This window comes from Athene noctua, chromosome 7, assembly GCF_965140245.1.
Source record: "Athene noctua chromosome 7, bAthNoc1.hap1.1, whole genome shotgun sequence".
NCBI classification, from domain to species: Eukaryota; Metazoa; Chordata; class Aves; order Strigiformes; family Strigidae; genus Athene; species Athene noctua.
In genome coordinates this window covers 38,537,526-38,557,826 of record NC_134043.1, presented here as the reverse complement: position 1 = coordinate 38,557,826, position 20,301 = coordinate 38,537,526, and the positions used below count along the sequence as shown (strand labels likewise).

The 20,301-nt window shown below is 40.7% G+C and overlaps 1 protein-coding gene across 2 annotated transcripts in view; it reads right to left on the bottom strand.

Annotated features, from left to right (window-relative positions):
- PLCL1 (phospholipase C like 1 (inactive)) overlaps positions 1-20,301 on the bottom strand; it is a 210,170-nt gene that overhangs the window by 145,030 nt on the left and 44,839 nt on the right. Inside the window, exon 1 of one of the 2 annotated variants that reach the window (XM_074910801.1) lies at positions 2,863-3,023. The exons of the other annotated variant lie outside the window; for it this stretch is intronic. The gene's annotated coding sequence lies outside the window, so the exon portion shown is untranslated. Of the gene's footprint in view, positions 1-2,862; positions 3,024-20,301 lie in introns of those variants that run through there. 2 annotated transcript variants of the gene reach the window in all.

Sequence of the window (20,301 nt, the reverse complement as noted above, 5' to 3'; positions counted from 1 at the left end):
ATATAGATTGTAAGGGAAGAACTGCCTGTTTAAAGGTTCTGGTGACTTCCCTCTTTTAAAAGGACTCAAGGGAAATCCTATGCACCCCTATGAATTCCTACAACTAGAAAATTTTATTGCTTCAGGAAGAGGAAAAAAAACATCACTCATGAAGTTAAACAGCCACCATTTCTGCTTGACATTTTCAAAGCAACAAATAAACAAGGTAACTGCTCCTGCCTTCAGGCCACTGAGCTCTGACTTGATACCACTAATTAAAACAAACCTACATCATAAGAAACATCTCAGCAACAAACATAATTTGAATTATTCAAATTCAAAATGTGAACTAATAAATTCCCTTTATTAAAGAATAGCAATAAGTGCTAATAAATTATCCTTTCCAACCTGACACTTCAAGCAAGAGATTTGCTGTGATTTTTAATGGTAACAGCCTTAGCTGAAGGATGGGAAGGGCTAATCCTTGAGCAAGCTTTAGAGTTGTTCTGGCTGCCTCCAACAGCCCCGGAGCATTTAGTCACAGTGAACAACCCTGAGAGTGTGCATGTACTTGGACCCTGCAAATGCCTCAGCAAACTTGTTCTTATTAGAGAGTCTTCAGACTTTTGGGGGGTCTGTGCCCTCATATGAAAGGATTTGCATTGTGGGTCCCCCTAGACAGATGAAGAGCAGTGGGTGGGCTGCACTCCATGTGGCCTCCTTCAATACTCTGTGTTTGCAGAAATCTCCAGTCCAGCAGATTCCTTCAGTATACACATAATTTTAAAACACTCTACAACAGTTTTTAAACTATGCATATGCTTAGTTTATTGGATCAAGGGATGAGTATCTATGCCTGTGCCTCAACGCAGATGGAATATTTTCTGTGGGACTTGCTTTGGGCAAATTTCCTAAGCTTTTGCATTGAGGTTTTTTCTTGCGCTGTCCAGTAACAGTAAAAGTGACTGTAAAATAGAGTACATAAACTATGTCTTCCTCCTTCCCCTCAATCACCTTGCAAATCCAAAAAAGGCCTGAATGCAGTCTGTTCCAACAGGCACAAGTTTTTTTTCCACTGCAAATATTTGTTTAGGCAGCCAATCCAGATTTGATATAATTTTGATGTGATACAACCCTGCTCACGTCTGGTCTCTGCCAACATTATCCTCCTTTGCTATTTTGCTTCCACTGAAGAAAGTATTTAAATGAAAAGCACACTTATCTTTTTATGCTCTGAAATACACACATCTGTTATAAATACCTAACCTTTCTGGAACACACACCCTCCAAATACACATTTCACAGACTCCAACATCCCTAGATTTCTCCTTGGCAATACGCAGCAAAGCAAATTGAACAAAGCTGATCCTAACATGGGAAGTTACAGTAAACAAAAATGTTCAAGATCTTGAGTTTATTCTTGGCAGTTTCATCAGTTTGAACTTTTTACACCCACTAAACAAGTTAGAGCTTGCCAAATAGCAACACACATTTGGAAGTCTCAGCAGAGTCTTTCAGGGTGAAACAACATCCTGAGGTCATGTAACTGCTCCATTTTTGAGGAATGTGAAGAAAATGTATGAACAAACAGCAGGAGTACCTCCTGTATAGCACACATATGCTACTTGTCTTAAAAATAAAAAAGTGGAGGGGAAAAAAAACTAACCCAAAAGAATGGTAACTAGCAACATAAACTCTTTTAAGCCCAAGTCATTAATGATGCATCATTTATCAGCATAAATGATACAAAGTTCTGCAAGCTCCCCCTTGTTGAACCTCTATGTACATAATCATTACAGCAAAGAAACCTGAAGTGTTAGTTCTGGAGGTCAGAAAAACAGGAAAAGTCCAAATGCATCCTGCTGTACGCACAAATACTTCAGTGAACTAGTGGATCCACATGTTGTGTTACAATCAAGAGTCATGCTCGTTTATAAGCCATAAGGACCTGATTCAACCTAACTCAGAACTGCTGGCTTTCTTGTGAATCACTAGATAGTGGCAGCAAATACCACATTCTTAAGATTTTGTCAATCCTTCTACAAGTACATTGAGGTGCTTGAAATTTACAGCAGCTGTGTCCCTATGTCCTCAAGGTGTCCTTCCCCTCACTCTTACCCTGTCACTCACTGTACTCATCACAGACACAGAAGACATCCACGGGTTATCTAGAGGTGGTTTCCTACCAAACAACCTCCAGATCCAAAACACACACACAACTGTCCCCAGTGGTTAACAGCATTTAAAACAATGCAGCTTTCTCAGGGCAGACCCATTTTTATCATCTGAAGGGGGAGCATTAGGTTGTGACATTCACTGTGAAGCCTTCCCAGGAGGGTGGATGTTGAGGCACCATCAGTTTTAAAGATCCCATTAATGCTGTCCTCAGATTAATCCCCAAAACACTGTTAACCCTAAGACATATTTTCAGTGGTACCACTACTACTTCAGTTTGTGTAGGTCAGGTTCCCACAAGACCAGAATAACCAGCATCTCCTTTACAGCCTCAGCAAAGGGACACATGATTGATCGAAGTCACTAACTCTGACCTTTATTCCACCCAATCAAGTACCCAGGGAAGGTCAGGTAGTGGTGGATTGCATTACTTTTAGTTGAACTGGTAAACATACAGTATTAAGTCTCATTTCTACGTATCTGACAGCAGGTACGTACAGAATCTCAGGCTGTCCAGCTGAGACATGGGTCATACTCAATGTGGGTGTTCAGATTCATGCAGTGTTTCTCTCTGGTTTTCCAAAGTGCTTGTCTTTATTCTGTTTCCCTTTATTCTTTATTGATGCCAACGGTGCAGGGGCTGTGGCAGACAGACAGACAGATGTGCCAGTTTGCTCCAAAAATGGACAGGCTTTGACTCAATCTTACCTTTTATGGTAGCTCAGTCCAGTGCCTTTGGTAGGAAATCACACTTCAAGCCCTGCTTTCAGCAGCTCCATTCCAGCCTAGGACCACAGCTGTCCTAAAAGATGTTTTTCAATCACACAAGCAGCCTATTGTCTTGACTTCAACCACAGGCAAGAGGCGAGTTTCTCTGAGGTTTGCATATCCTTCCGGGGAGCAGAGCTGGGATCACAGGAGCCTACAGGTGAGGCAGCGTTACTCAAGCCCTGTAGAGTATCACCAGACCAAAGATTATTGCACTGGTTTCGTTTCTCTTCAAAATCAAATAATACGTAAGAGCAGGGTGGCACCAACCGTGCATATGATAAAACACCACAGGTTATCTGAAGATCAGGGAGGAGATCTTGCTTCCTCTTTCTCCTACTGAAGCTGTGGGTGCCTTGCCATGTGGGTATAATGTTATGGACTGTGCCAGCCCCGTGCCTTGCAGGACGGAGGTATGATGTGACCGCAACCCACAGCGCGATGAAAGGCAGGCGTCTGCAGGCAGGCTCTGGAGACAGCTGGCTGTTGGCTGGGTAGGCGCAAGGCAGGATGCCGTAGGATTCCCCAGGCGCAGCACAGGGAGCCCTTGGCTCTACCCTAGATAGGCATCAGTGCAGCCAACACACGTCTTTTGAGCTGGCAGAAAAACTTGTTTTCTCTGGAGTTGGATTTTTAATTTCTTTGTTTTGTTAGGAAACAAGTAAAAACCTTACTAGTGGCAAACATTATGCAAAACAGAGAAAACCTCTTGGACTGCCTCAAGGCTCACAGTCTCCACAGCAGAGTTTTAACATCAAGATTACTTACATTGCTAATTTCAGTCAAGATTTACTATAATATAATAGTTTTAAAAAGCAGATTTAAATCACTGTGCTATTTTATCAAGTCGGCTTCTTTCCTTAATTACTTTCCTAAGGAAAAGCCCATTTAATCTGTGGGAGCACATCTCATTTCAGTAATGAAATTGCAGCTCTGTACATTCAATCTAGCTCTGTCCACTTTCCAGCTTGTAAACAAACAAAAACAAAAGAAACAAACAAAAAATAAAGTAAAAAACCCTCCAAAAAATGAAAACACCCTCAAGTAACAGTTCCTATAGTGCCATGGGCATATCTGAAAAGGCCTCCATGCAGAAGAGCAAAAAGAAAGGCTACAGTCCATCTGCATTTCCTAGCTTCTACTACTTTTTTTTTTTTTAATCCTTATCCCCTCCACATGATTCTTCTCAATATTTGGTATGTTATCATGCTTCCTCTAGCCTAATTCTAAGCTAAACCATTTCTAAACAGTGGAATTACTCTCATTTCACTCTCTAGCAGCTGGCATCCCCTGAGCTTTGCATCTTGTTAGATTTTATGATTGTCCATGCTCTTGCTTCACATAGGCCCTGCTCCTGCAGTCTCACCCTTCTAGGCAGAGCCATGTAGACCCCTGCAGACCCAGGCCTACAGTTTCATCATACCCAATAACCAGAAGAATCTGCTCACATGTACTCAACCGCAGTGCTGTATTTCCTTCCTTGCTCTTACTCTCAAAGGGGTATAGATTTATAGCTTTCCGTAGTCTACACTTTGCCAAACAATCTGTACTCGCTTCTTTCTTCAGACTCCCCTCCAGCATTTTAAATATTTATCGCTCTCATAGACTCCTTCCAGTTAGTCTATGTCATTCTGACACTAAAAAGTCACAGAAATAAAATGGCATTTTAAACGCAGGCACTGCAGCTTTACAAAGTAGGTCTTCAACCTACAGGCAGACTCTCGTTTAATTTTCACCTAAGACTCCTTTGCCATTATTGCTTGCCAAGTGTATTGCCCCAATTAAATGTCTGCTTTGGTTTACTTATTCTGAATACACTTGCTTACATACAAGGCTGAATTTCATTGTTTCTTATTCACATTCCTCATGTCTAGAGCTGCCATATTTTGCTGTTTACCCCATCTTTAAAGGCATTTGCAATTCCAGTCAGTATGCTACAGTCTGCAAGTCATCTTGTTTCTGATGCACCAGCCTGGAAGACAGGTCTCTGTGCTTGCTTGAGACTTTATGGGGAAACCTCCAGACTGAGGACCTGAAGATGGTACACAACAGCTTCCTCCCACTTGAATGTCTGAATTTCCCCCTGAAATGCTGGGGTTTCAACCCCAAGCCCCAAATTAAGGTTGACATGTGGGTGATTCCCACAGCCCTTCACAAAGAGTGGGTGAGTTTGCCTTTAGGCTTCCCTCCAGGGTGCGGCGGCCTGGCAGGGAGTAAGCAAAGATCAGGTGTCCCACTGAGGGATAAAAGCTGGGACCCCTTGCAGGAGGGGCAGTGTCTGTGTGTGAGGTGGATGCCCTGTGCAGAGTTCCCTGTTGGGGAAGGATCTCCTGCCTCCCTGGGACTGGGCTCCAGTCAGGTCTGGCTGTTGTAAATGTGGGCTGTGTAGAGATTCAGTGTGTGGCTTCCTTGGTCTTATCTATTTGGCTTGTTGACTCGGTTGTCTCCCATCCCTTCTACGGGAGACTAGACTCCATGTCACCATTTATTCCACCCATTGTTGGTCATGTGGTGTCGTTGTTGGGGTCAGTGGGATTGATGTCAATTATGTATAATCTGATTGACTTGTTTGTACCCCCAGCGCTCACCCATGTACTGACCTTTTGTATCAAATACAGTTTGGTTATTGGTTCATCTTTATGCTGGCTGTGTCCTTTATGCTAGGCCTAGTAATTGGCAAAACACCCTCCAACACAGATCAAGAATCACATGTGGAGACTGGCAGTCATTCTCAATTTAAAACACTTCTCTTGCTGTCCCCACCAGCAGGTCACCTCTGCTCCAGACTGACTGATTTAACAGAAGCCCTGTACAGTGAGAACACCTCCTCAATGATGTCTGTATCATATAACCCAAGTGACAGTAGTATTCCAACATTCTGAATTCCCCTGCCCTCCCCATAAAGCACTTGTATTACTACAGTGAGCTTCGCCCAAGTGCAAGCAAAGGAATTCTTCACAACACTATTACCCAGAAAACATTAAATTCTCCACAGTCATTTTGCTGTGTTTTCCCAGACTTCCTCATTTACCAATATTGTGAGTCTCAGCCCACATTAGCAGCACCCATCACTCTGTGTAGCTCTTCCAGTGCAGGTGAGCACCAGGGAAAATCGGATGCCTGGGTTTCATTGCTGCTCCCAACCAGACTCTTGTATGTTCTAAACAATTAGAACTCCAGTGAATGGAGCAGCTGAGGATCTGCCCCTCAAAATGGTAATAGTTTGGTAAAGCAATTGATTAGTCCAGCCCAGCTGCATATGCACCTGAGCCATGCCTCTTGCATTATATCCAGAAATGCTTAGCAATCCATGTGTCACACAATACAACCTGCATTACCTTTTCTACAGTCACTCCTTACTGCAGTAGCTGAGTATCTTCTTGTAAAAAATCAATGCTAGGAAAGTCCCTGATGCATTTGTGGAAGCCTCTAGTGCCTTTTTTTTTTTTTTTTTTTTTTGAGAATAATTACTTACCAATGTAGGATACAAAGCATTTATGTTTTAATAACAGCAGTTTCTCATATCTTGGCTACATTATATGTATTCATTTTTTTGCTTCTAATCTCCACAACATACTTTCTTAATAAACTTAATGGCAATATTGTGATTTTAATTTCAGCTGGAATATATCCAAACCACTAAATCTACTCTGGAGACCTACTGATTTATGGTCATCTTTTAATAACTTCCTATTGGTTTTATTAAAGCACCTCTGGGTGCTATTGCAGTGGAGCTATTTGCAATTGCAAATGAACAATGAAGCAGATTTTCTAAGAAAAAAAAATCCAGAGGCCTGTGAAAAATACACACAAGAGAAACAGCTTCACCTACATGATTGCATATCATTCAGTGAAATGCCCAATTGCTATGTGCTGTGTTTAAACTAGACTAGAACAGCTCTTAAGAAGAAATGTGGTTTTCTGATTGCTTCCATAGACAAATCTGGACAAACCTGTGTCAGAGATGCATTATTCAGAAGATGCATAGCATAATAATAATACAGGAATATTTTAAGGCCTTAAGGTATTTCTAAACAAAAAGGAGTTTTAATACAGCATGTGAAATGAAATCAGCAGTGCCAGGAAAGGACACAGACCTCCAAAAGCCAAGGGCTATTATACTAACACAGAGCTGTTTGTTACTGAGTTTGTGTGAAGTATACCACAAGTGCCGGCCACACTGTATTTACAACTGCCTTGGCAACAACTCGGAAGAGGCTATTAAATAGACCTCTGTCAAAATTGGATCCTTCCCATCCTAGCATCTTCCGTCAGACCACAAGGAGAAAATAATAAAGAGGAAATAAACCTAGAAAAAATTAGTAAAGAGAAACCATACCATGAATTGATGAGGCCTATTGTGTACTCCAGGGCTTTTGTTTCTGCCTTCTTTTTGTCATGATTAATTCTTCTGCAGACACTCTGTTGCATATTATGGTACAACGGGGATTTTAGAATGAAAGACAAACTGTTTTTATAACCAAGTAAACACTGAATGGGATCATTCTAGTTTACTGTATTTTCAAACTGGAAAATCAAAACAAAACCGGCAAGACAATTAGGAATTCAGACAAATAAGTAGAAAGTAAAAGCTGGAAGTTGTACTATAAACTAAATACTTAAATTAATTTTGATCCTTCTCCGAAAAGGCTTTGCTTCTCCACCTCCCAAAAAACCCCAAACCCCAACAAACAAAAGACAAAACTGCTGGTCATCTACGGATGCCTTTGGCTCTTCTGTTACAGCACAGAGAACGTACTGGAGGAAATTCAACTTCACCCCATGATTCAATAAGATTATTTAGGATGAAGAGAGGCTATTTCAAAAACTTAAGGTAGGATCCCAGACAAACAACCTGTTTTGCAGGAACACTGCACACTCAAGAGCTCCAGGGTGATTTCTGCCTGCCAGTGTGAGGATCCAGGCACCACCTCTGATGGGAGGAGCTGTGCCAGGATATGTCTCAGGAGGATCAGGGCAGAGCCCTGAGTGCTGCCACATTCTGACTTCAGTTCACCTGCTTCTTCCTGGTCTGAATAAAGGTAGTTTGTAAATAATTATGAATTCTAGCAAAACTGGAATCTCAAAAGGCACAGAATGTGGCAGGGGGAAATCTATCCGGAATCAAAGTTCAGGCCTCTTCTCAATATTTGCTTTAGCATTTGAATGCCCTCTCAGCTGAGGGAACTGGGGGGGTTTAGTCTGGAGAAGAGGAGGCTGAGGGGAGACCTCATCGCCCTCTACAGCTCCTGAAAGGAGGGTGCAGAGAGCTGGGCATGAGTCTCTTTAACGAAGTAACAAGCAATAGGACAAGAGGGAATGGCCTCAGATTGCGCCAGGGAAGGTTTAGACTGGATATGAGGAATCATTTATTTCTAGAACGGGTTGCTGGGTGTTGGAATGGGCTGCCCAGGGCAGTGGTGGAGTCCCCATCCCTGGAGGTGTTTAAGAGTAGGATCAACATAGCGCTGAGGGATGTGGTGTAGTTGGGAACTGTCAGTGTTAGGTTAATGGTTGGACTGGATGATCTTCAAGGTCCTTTCCAACCTAGATGCTGTGATTCTGTGTTCTGCAGGGAAGCAATGGAAGTGCCAGCAGCCACCATATCTACAATCCAGTCATTCTTAGCCTGTGGAACAAGTTAGTGTTTGACATAGGTGTTCAAAAGTATCTTAAATGTTAAATTAAGCAGCACAGAAATCAAGTCTAAATATGAGCTATCACATTGCTTAGAGCATGAACCAGATGCCGGGGGGGGGGGGGGGGGTGGTGGTGGGGGGGGGTGGAGAGAGCAAGCACATAATTAGAAATAAAAATGCTGAGTCAGATTAATCTTTTATTCCCATGAAGCAAAACCTGATTGCATCTTGGCATGTGCCCCACTCAGCCCCTCGGCAAGAGGAACAGATTTATTCAGATGACAAGCAGCAGGGAGCACACAGAAATGGCATATCCACAGATGCCTGTCTCATTGAAGTGGAAAAGGAAACTTTTTGGATGTTGAGAGGAAAGCACCAAATGAAGCAGCTGTGTATAAACAGTTGTTTTCAAACTTTTTTCAACATCTAGACTCCTATACTTTTTCTAGTGGCAGTATGAAGTGCTCAGACACTTGTCTGACTAGGAAACTTGCTTTTCCTTTCAACAGATCCCTCAGAAGTAGCCCATGGACTGCGTGTTTGTGGTCCACATGCTACCTTGGCCTTTGGGTCTTTGGTCTAAGCAACTCATTCACCTAGAGCAGCAAAAAGAAAAAGCAGAGAGAAGGAGGAGGCAACAAGAAGGTGATCCATCCCTCACCCCATATTTGTTCTGTGCTTCTGGGAAAGCTGGAGGTAGCTCTTGGCCTGCCACTCTCTCTCCAACTCCCTGCCCTGCTCAGCTCTGATCACTGCCAGCCCCTCAGCCCTCTTCATCCCACAGGGCTACTGCCATTACAACTTGCAGGCCAGGTTACTCTGGATGTGGTGAAGCCAGAAAGACTTGCTTCTGAAACAGTTTATCCTAAATGGACACTGCTTGGACTGCTGCTTTACTGAAATACATTCACAATGTTTTTAAACAGTCAAATCTTACAAGCACCCACTCCCCACAGCAGTTTCAGGCCATTCATTCCTGACTTCCATCAGGCCCTGCTCTACCCCTTCTTGTCACAGCAGGCAAGACAACCATTACTCAGGGCAAAATAAACTAACACAGCTCAGTGACAGAGAGAGACATTTGAAAGGTCCGTTTCCATCTCCACCTAGTGAGTATGTGCTCTACTCACTCTGGGACAACATTTAGAAGCCTGTTCTACGTATTTTTCATGCATTATATAGGATGTATAGTACTGAGAGTACTGCATCACAAAATTGACCCGTTCAGACTCTTCCAAATTCACAGCACCTCACCATGAACAACAAATGCTGACAGTCATCACTCATTTCCTTATTTAAAGGAATTACTTCAGTGGATGCAGAGCATTACATAAAAGACTTTCAATTTTATAGAAAGGCTTTGGATAACTGTTGCCTCCTAATCTCTCTAATCTTTAGTTTTTGTTTCATAGCAGACTGTTTCATGGTGACTGGTGGAGGTGGAAGGAGGATGAATAGGAACAGGGAGTAACTCAAAATCAAACTGGAAAAGGGATGCACCACCAAATCCGACTCTTTCCTATTAGTATTGCAGAAGTATTTAAACGGCAACAGAGCTTCCCTTCAGAAAGGGCAAACAATGTTATTAGCTGACAAGAAAATAAAGTGACAGAATAAGATTGTTAAGAAACCCTTTAAGGAAGGGAACAGTTGTGTCTTCCTCCAGCCTTTGAGCTAAGGCCAGATGAAGCCATGGCAAGCCTTCCTTGAATGCAGATCAGACCAAACACTGTACCCTTCCTGCAGATTGGGAGACACTCAGACTATATTCTCATTCAATGCTAGACATAGTCTTTATCATGCACAGGGTGGGTGACTGAGGAGCCCCACAGAAGTACGATGTATACATAGGACTCCTTGTCAATCTGTCTTACCATCAGCAGTATTTCTCTGAAGTCAAACTGGCTGGTTGCTATCACAACCACCATACAGCACCTCCTTTGAACACTTGCTAGATCCCAGGTCCATTTCTACTGCAGATGTCTAAGTACAAGTCGTGGCTTAGTATTAACACATATTTAGTCTGTGACATGAAATAGAATTTTTTGAATGATCTTAAGATAGTTTTGCTGTCCACAAAATACTTATGAGCTCCATTTGGAAGATCACATGATCCAAGCACAGACCATCATGCATTCAGTGTTACCAGTCAAGATGCACAAGGTCCATCTGACATGACCACCTGAAGTCTGTGCAGTACCACATAACCCTGTCTACCTGATTTTATCCTAAGAAAAGAGAGTTTTGCAGTAAAACATTAAGTGTCTAATTCTTCAGCTCATGGTTTTTGTTATATGAAGTCCTGAAGAGATAAAGATGAAATAACAGCACAGACAAAAGCAGCAGCATCTTTACCATAAACTCACTCTAGAACACCCTTGGTAACATAAATTTTTAATGCTTTTTTTCTTGCTTTCAGGTAGTTCAGGTTCTGACTGCAACCACAAATCACATTAGGGGACTGAATCCTTTCTAAGAGTAACTCAGTTCCAGGCACTGAGCTGAATTTGGGCATGCGCTTTTTTAAAAATGAGATTATTCATTTCTAATCAAGAAAAAGAATGTAATTTGAATATCCAAGATGCTCCAGAGATGTAAAGCCAGAATGAGATGTGCAGATTTTTCCTCCCTCTCACAGACTAGATGGATTCTAGGTTATGGCTCAACATTTATAAGCAAATTCACAGATGCCCCAAGACCCTAGGAAAGACTTAAAATACACAGGCCTCCACAGCCTGAGCATAATGGTGATTACAATTTGCACCTTGATTTATGATGAAAAGTCAGATCTTTCTTACTTCACACTGATTTCTTACACATCAAGTTCCATGCAGTAAATATGCTAATTAACTTTTTTTTTTTAAGCAAAACAAGTGCTATGTTTATTTTGGAGTCTATTTGTTTTCATAACATTATCTTAACTTGGAGATAACTGTCATTTCTAGAATACACGTATAGAGGCAATGTTCCAGTAAGGTGCTCTGGAAAACAGACATAATTTCTTTTGTTGCTCCCAAGAGAGAAGCCCAAACAAGCCCTTATACCCAGTGGGAATCCTGGTCTGACAAGCAGGGATAAGTATAAAAATCATGCAGTGCCTGAGGTTATAAACACAGTGTGCAACTGCTGCTTGCAAAGCTTCAGATACAAGACACTGACCATTATCACTGTCTTTTATTTCCCCCATATGCCATCTGTGAAGCAAGATAAAACAGTACCAGGCAAAGAGAGGTGTGATGTCTTTAAGGACAGGTTAAATCAAACCGTGCCATGAAAACACTCTTTTCACAAATGTATTTTTAGTATAATTCCAAGGCTATAATTTTATCTTGCTCCCACACAGTGTTTTCTTATCAAGACCTGCAGTCTCTGTTATAATTCAGGGCAAAGAGCCCTGACTGCTGCATTCTGCTGTTGCAAATAAAAACCAGTACTATTTACTGGCTTTTAAGTACCACATACAAAATGAACTGCATTGCTTGTACAAAAGATGTTAGCAAAAATATTCTTAGACCATTTGACTTTTATCCCAAATAGGAGAGAAATCACTTCAAAGAACTATAAATTGAGACTAGGAGGACCAAATCTAATCACAGCTCATTAAGTGATGTGATGACTTTAAAAAAAAAAATCTCAGTTTTTAGTTATAAAAATTACACTGTAGCCCTCAAAATGGTGAATTTGAAAGTGTGACCTGTGTATAATCCCTATAGCAATATTTGCCTGAGTCCGTGGCCAGTCCAAAGTGGTTCCAAGTAGAGTGAAGGGCACTGTGTACTTATCTGTCAGTATTTCTTAGAGTCAGTAGTCTGGGTGGCAGCAGAGGATTCTCACAAAACATTAGCCTCTTGAGGATTTTACTGGGTTAGATGGCAGCTCCTTCTCCAGATGGGCTGATTTCTACAGAACCCACTTAGTGTTTGTATTGAAACAGTAATTAGATTTCACTTTGGTGGTCTGGTTTCCAGAATTGTTTATAAAATTGGGTCCCTGCGCTAAACTGTTTGTGTAAATCCTTATACATTGCAAATATTTCAAAACTACACTGCAAGTGTGGTTTATGGTGGATCCAGGAAACAAATCACTGTAGCAGGGGACATGAATAACAACATTGCCCCCTTCTTTTTAACTGTACATGGGGAACCCGGATATTTCCATAGTTGTTCTCTCTTAGTGTGGGAAAGTCTCCACCATAGACAAAATAAATACAAATTGTAACATTTTACAATGAGGTACTGTAATGTACGATCTTAAGGTTAAGACCTTGGAGAAGAACAGAATGTAAGATGAGGCTTCCCTGTTACAAGTGACAGCTATAGCGCCACGATTCTCTAGGAAAAACCTAGAGTTCATTATCTTATTACCTGAGTAAGTTCTATTGCTCCAGAGTAACCAACAGCATCACAGCGTTTTTATTACTGATTAAAGGTAAAACAGTGTTCCCCCTTAAAACATTAAATAAAAAAAGCAATTAATAATTGCATGCATGGGAATAAAAATGACTGGTACATCTGGAGATCAAAGAAGAAAGCAACAGCAATGCAACTTCAAAGCGTTTTCTAACTGCTTGAGTTTTTTCAAGGACACTTCCTTACTCTTCTAATCCCCGATTAAATGTGTGCCAATTGGTCTGGCAGAAACTCCATCACCAAACGTGGAAAAACCACTTGATGCAGGTCTCTATACACAAGTGAGTGCACACACATTTCTAAGAAATTTCTCAGTTTTATCTTCTCCCAGAAGCAGCAGGGCCAGTCCTACTCAAGACAGGTTTGCAGATAAAGTGCAGCAGTAGGATTACTTGCAACATTGCTGTTTTATCTAAAGCCCTCTTCTAGATGTGGTTTATACCAGTTTCAAAGTGCTGGGCCAGTGTCAGTACAGCATAGACCTTCACCAAAAGAGGTAGCTTGTGGGACAAGACAGCTGTAGGCACAAAAGCAAGGCTGTCATCCTCCAAAGTAGACTTGACTGCCTTGGTCTTCACTTACTTCCTTTCAAATGGGTAAACGAATTCTTAAAAACAATACTTCCTTTTTTTTTTTTTGTTACAACAGACATCTAAGGGATGCTGATGAGCTATCTTCATCCACAAAACAAAAGTATTATTAATCTACTAGTATTGAGAAATGCAAAAATACTTAACAGCAAAACCATCCAAGTGCTTAGTGATCTTTGAAAATGTTTCTTTCTCCACAGCAGAGCTCAAATACCACACCGGTGCTCAAATACCCATCAAGGCCAATGCGGTCCCTTCGGTTTCTCTAGAATACACATGCAGCTGTCAAATCTGCAATCCCAAACTTGCTGTCCAAGTTCATAGACATGGTGAGGACAAATACCAATTCCTCTGCCAAGTCTGACAACCTGAGCCCTATGCCAGAGTTAACTGCCCTTCAAGGGGCAGTCCACATGCTGCTGCAGCCCAGGCCCATTGCTGTGTTTTGAATAATTTGGGCTGGGTGGGGCGACTGACTGGGCTGAGCACTGCTAGGCACTGGGACAGCTTGCGTGGGCTCTGCTTCGAGAGACAGAGGCCCCTTCAGCTCATCAGCATGGCAATACATTAAAAAGCAAGTGAACGCTTATTTGATGTCTGTGAAAAGTCAATAAACCTTCCATTGCAAAATCAGCAGTAGGTAAAACCCTTTTATCTCAACACTACCATTTTTCAGCTCTAAAAGAAGGAAAGCCATAGAGCTTTTCTGCTTAGCAGGCCTTTTGATCTGTGTAAATCCCTGCCTTCTTGGTTCTCAGTTATTTTAAGTCAGACAACCCTACAAACTGCGTGCACGGCTCAAGCCACTTTTTCCCACTAATCTATTTTCAAAATGCATGTCAAGATGTCAAGACTAACATTTTCATTTCATATTCAAGATATGGGTCATCTTAGATGTGTTAACAGCTGCTTTCCTTTTCTCTGTCTCCACCTGCAAGCAGCAGTAGTCTCCAGAAAGTCTTCAAAAGGTTTGGGGTTTTTTGTTCAGTTGGGGGGCATTGTTTGGTTGGGGTTTGTTTGTCTTAAGAGCTGAGTGAATGTTTTAGCCCACTTCCTTGCCTACTTCCTACAAAAGCAGAACAAGAAGAATGAAGAAAACACATTCTATCATAATCTGGCACTTCACGTTTTTAAAGTTTATTTTAGATAAAATTATAATGCATTTGCCTTTTTAAAACTTAAATTATTGGGGTTTGGGTCTTAATTTTAAGGCAACTGTACTTCTAACATAGAAATCCTTGTTAAAATCAGGTGTGCTAGATGTACAACGATGTGAACCCATTAACACACACAGCATCACATTCATAAAGCATGCATGAATGGAAACCAGTATGTGTTGTATATATAAAATACTAAGAATTGAATTAATGCATTACTACATTTCAAACTGATAGTGAAGTGGCACAAGATATGATTGCACTGGCACCCCAGCATTACTTTTATTAGGTTTTATTTTAAAGGCGCTAATTTGCAATGCAAAGGGAAAAAAAAGAGACCTAATCCTGTAATCACAAGTGTATTGCCAAATTTTTGATGGCTGTTTTACAAGAAGACCTAGAGATTAAAATCTAGCAGATGGTGAATCAGTCTGAGTAATAACAAGGCCTTTTCTTGACGAGTGGTTAAGGTCTGAATGCTGTAGTCTTCTCTACTGCTTGATACTGCTAGAAGTTTTATCTAGTTGTAACTGGAAGAAAATTGTTTATTTCAACAAAGCCTATTTTAATTATTAACCAGAAGATTAATACTAAACACTTTGTGCCACCTCTCAGTATATTCTTTGACTTATATAAAACTGATTAAAAAAACCCCAACAACAACAACAAGAGTGTGACTACCTCACACACCAAAAAAAAAAAAAAAAAAAGCCTTATCTGGGAAAAAACTAAAAGCATCATGCATAGACACAGCATTCAGACAACTTACCTGAAGAGGGAGGCCCTTAAAAGGAGGTTTAATATTCAGACTTCACTGGAGAAGTGCTTTTAAAATTTAAAACTAATCTGCAGGCTGGAAGGTAGAGCAGTTGCAACTGGAAAGGCAACCCCCACCTTCAGTTATAGTTAAAATACTACATTGCTAGTGTATCAAAACAAGGATTGTGTGAATGTGATCACAGTTAGAGTCTCCCTTTCTCCTCCAGCTGCTGGGCTCTGACTGGGCTGATAACCAAGACACAGTGCTACAGCAGTGGGAGTTGTTCAAAATACTGGCCCAGTCTCCACTCGAAAGCAATATACCCCAAGTAAATAGAGGAGCAAAGTGTTCAGTGCCCTAGCCATCCTCAGCTCGCTCTCAGATGCTGGGAACCCTGCTGGAAGTTTAAGCATTAGCCATATGAGAGCATTATCTAGTTTAACATATGGTAAATCAGTCTTCCAAACTGGGTTGAATTTGAACTTTCAACCTAGAGATAAAAGGTCCACTTCTGAGCCACATTGTCCCTGGGGTTTTCCTCTTGTAAGTAACTCAGTCGTGCATATCTTAAGTGGATCATCACGCATATCTTAAGTGGATCATGAAAAGGACAATAAAAATACATGTCATTTAACAGTGTGTTTAAACTAGAAGAACAAGCAGTTGTGGTTATTTTTATACTTTGCCCAAACAAGGACCTGTTGCCACCTCCTGTCCGTGACCCAAGAAAACAGAAAAAAACCTATCAGTTACACTTACCACTTTCAGAAAATGTGAGAGGGATATGAATAATTTTTCTCACTCTCAAATTCATGGTAGCACCGGTATAATAGAAACTGACTGCCACCTTTCACTAACAGTGAAGGTACATTTTCCTGCAAGGTGATGTTTGTGGAGATGAGTCATGTTAGTTCTATTTCAAGGTAAACTAACTAAAGAGAGTGTTCAGGACTAACTTAGTAGCTGCCTTCAATGGTGATATAAATGGTTTTCCTTCATGGTGGTACCTGTCATTGCATTTCTTACCTTGTTAGAGGAACCTCCCCCAGGGTTTTAAAGAAAATCAACTTTTCCCAGCTATTATACATCAGAAGCCAAAAGGGGTTATAAATTCACAAGCTAAAAAGGACTCTCTTTGTCGCTCGCCCCTCCAGGCATTCCCATCGTAGTAGAAGTGTCCTGGGATAGCTGGAAGGATCTTTCTCATGGAGTGATATGCAGCTGTTACCTCTCAGACATTCTCACAAGATTGAGCTATTTTAGTTGGGACTTTCAGTAAAATCTTTTCTTAAACATCTCTGGCCAGAAGTATGAGCCCAGCAAGAAGCAGCTGAACCCAAGAGGTTAAAGTCCAGGAAGAAAAAAAAAAAAAAAGTGTGTGAGTAAAGCACAAGAATGCAGTGAACTTTCAGACAAACTTATCTCCTGGCTGAGCCAGCTTTGCCTGCCTCGGTACAGTGAACAGACTACTCATATGAAAACCAGTTTAAACCACTGTATAACAACAGGACCAAAGGCACCCTGCACTAGTCAGAAGTTATGATACAAGCTAGCACTGGCAGCTTTGAGTGTGCAGGTTCAGCTGAAGTGACCCCATTCCTTTTTAAAGGAAATGTAGTACCATGTGCCTTAAAAAAAGGAGTCATGGCTTTAGAATAGACAAATAAACAACAGCCTTAAACAGTCGTAACCTTTATTAATCTAAAATTTGATTACAATCTCCCCATGAAAATAAAAGTCTGGTTTTTGTTAGGAGACCTCTCATCTGTACATGTTTCCTGCCAGGAAGAATGGTTATGATATTGCCTATCAAGAACTTGATCTACTTTCTCTTCCTGCTGTCAAAAAATTAAGTCATTTTACTATTTTACAAAGATTAGTATCATCACTGCGACAACAACCCTATGACCTGGAGAATACCATAAAATAATGTGGCAAGAAAAAGCAACAAAAGGAAACAAAGAATTAAGAACAATTCTGGAAGCATTCCTCTCTGGAAATACTCCTTTTTCAGGAAGCTCAATTCAGGTAATCTGTAGGTCAATTTAACAAGGAAACCAAGATGAGTGACTTCTTTAAAGTTTATAGAGAGACTCCAACTACAGACCAAGATTTCACCCCAGACCAGGCTTCCACTTCTCACCAGTGTTGAGAAACCTCTGAAGGGGCACTTCTGATTCTTCCAAAACAGCGTGGGAAGCCACGGAGACAGATAAGCCGCCAAAGGAAGCTCACGCTGAAGCTACTTTGTTTTGCTGCTCAGACCAAGGGACCCATCAGGTAAGACAGAATGGTAGTCAGAATGTCCCCCTCCTCTAAAATAGGGAAAGCATTGCTTCATGCTATCTCCCCGGAGATTACACACTTCTGGAATGCTGTCGGTATTGAAAACACAGTAAGAAGGTTAAATACTATTATTCTTCCCTTAGTGTTCCTTCTTGCTTTTATCTTTTCTCATGGCCTAAGACATTTATGCTTACACGACTCATACACTGGGATTATTCTGCACACAAAAATGATTAAAGACACACAAGTAACTCAGCTTAACATTTCTTAAATGCTCTTAGGTCCTCTTTTGGCAGCCCATTAGTGGTAGCAAGCATCTGATTCACTCTTATTCATTAAACAAAATAGTATCACTTACTATGTAGCCTACCTTATAGTGAGAACTGTTAACAGCAATACAAATAACCAGCAGTTTTGACTGCATACTACAGCATCCACCATAGACCAAAAGCAACAGGCTAGAAAACCTCTGAGTCATTCTGGTCCCTCAGTTAAGACATTTTTATGTGTGCTACAGCAAAACAAAGCCTGCACTTTGCACACGGGCATTTTCAAACTCAGGGCAACAATGCCTTGAAGACGTGACAAATTTAGAAAGAAATTAAGTTGCATTCCTTTTTCATTCAGAACAGGCTTTGAGTCCATTTATGTAAATGTAGAAAAGAATCTGGTCCTAGTTTATATACTCAAAACCCCAATTAACTTCACGTTCAACCCTCTTTTACTTTTCATAACTTAAAACCTTTCCATATCTTTTTCATACTTTTTTTTTTTAAATGGCAGACAGAACTATTTCCTAAGGCTATCCAGATGTAATAAAGCATCTTTATCATCTTGAATAATTCCACTTATTAAATCCTAAACCAATGTCAAATTAATATTTATGAAAGAAGTGGATTTCCATGAGTATTTCACAGCCAACACTATAAATGTCATTCCCACTCTGTATTTCCAGCTCTTCAGTGTCAACTACTTTGTGAATGATAATCACTTCTGTTACTGTTCAATGACTGTGCTGTGCATACTACAATCAAGGAAATGCAATGGAGATGAAAAGTTTTTTTATATTATCACAAAGCTTTATGCTAACAGACAGTCTTAGTTTTAATTCATGTAACTACTGAATTAATTTATAAAATGCATAGCTGGTAGAAAAGACAGTTGGCATTTGTCTGTAAGATGAGAATCAGACTGAATATTTTTCATCTTGTTTTAGACAACTCATTTGGTCAGAATTGGTACTGCAGGGTAACCAAAACAACAGGTATATCACAGGTAAATTTTGCCAAATGCTCTGGCTGCAACAAAAGAAAAAATGTTTTCAAACTGCTGGGTTTATTTGGCTCAGGTTCAGTAAAACATACCAGAAAAAAAAAAGGAAAAAAAATAATCTCTTAATAGTTTATTCCAGCAGTTCCAGAATAAACTTACGTTTCCACAACATTAAGTTTTCAAGCTCGTATAATAAACACCTGCCCACCCCAAAATTAATGTTAGATTTGCAAACAACTGTTCCCTTTTACCCAACAACCCCGGCCTCTCCCAGGCTGCAGAGGATCCACATTGTCCTGTTTGCACTGCTCTCATCCCCCACGTGAGAAATCTTGGAAATCCTGATTTAAATTCCTGCTCTGAACCAGGTAAAGGATGGTGACTGCTCAGTGGCCTGCCATTTGAGCACTGGGAGCTGGCTTCACAGCTCCTCCGACATGAATGAAAAGCCTGCACGATGCCCTCAGTTCAAGCGAACTTAGAGCTTGCACAAAGGGGAACACAGCTCCTGGACCTGTTTTGAGAACTTTACTTTCCCTCACAAAAGGAAACCAACACATTTTTGCAGATGTCAACACAGTTAGATTCAGATACATCAGCACAAACTGTTCTGACACATCAGAAACACTGCATTTGACACAAAATGAAAAATTCATTTTTCCTTCATTTCAGTAAGTAAACATTTTTTAATATTAATCAGACTAGCCCAACGTCACTTTTTCTTTTTTCTTTCTCCCATCCCCCCAGTTTGATCAACAATTGGAAGTATCAGTACTTTATCTGCATAAAGTGGATGCTTTCTGATCCAAAATAAAGATAAAAAGCCCAAAAGAGGAATGCTAGTAGTTAAAAAAGTAATAAGGAAAACAAAAGAACACTAGTGCCTTTCATGATCTATCTTCTACAATCAAAGAGGAAAAAAAATCCTATTTGGCATTAAGATAATACTTTCTTGACCAATCTAAAATGAGCTTTCCATTGTGCTCAGTAAAAGATACCATCCCAAGTAAACAAACAACAAGGGCAAGAGAGGAAACAAAAGCATGAAGATACTAAGCAACTTACCTGAGGTCACCTGAACTTATTGGAAGAGCCCAAGATAAAGCCTATGCATTTTGTTGCCCATGCACTAGCCCACACTGAGCCTAAAAGCCTTCCGTGGAAAGCGGTTCCGGAAGAAACATGCCAGATGTGAAGACTATATCCAAGAAATCGAGAGAAAAAAAGTCAACTGTCCCCTTCCACTCACACTGCTACAATGCAACA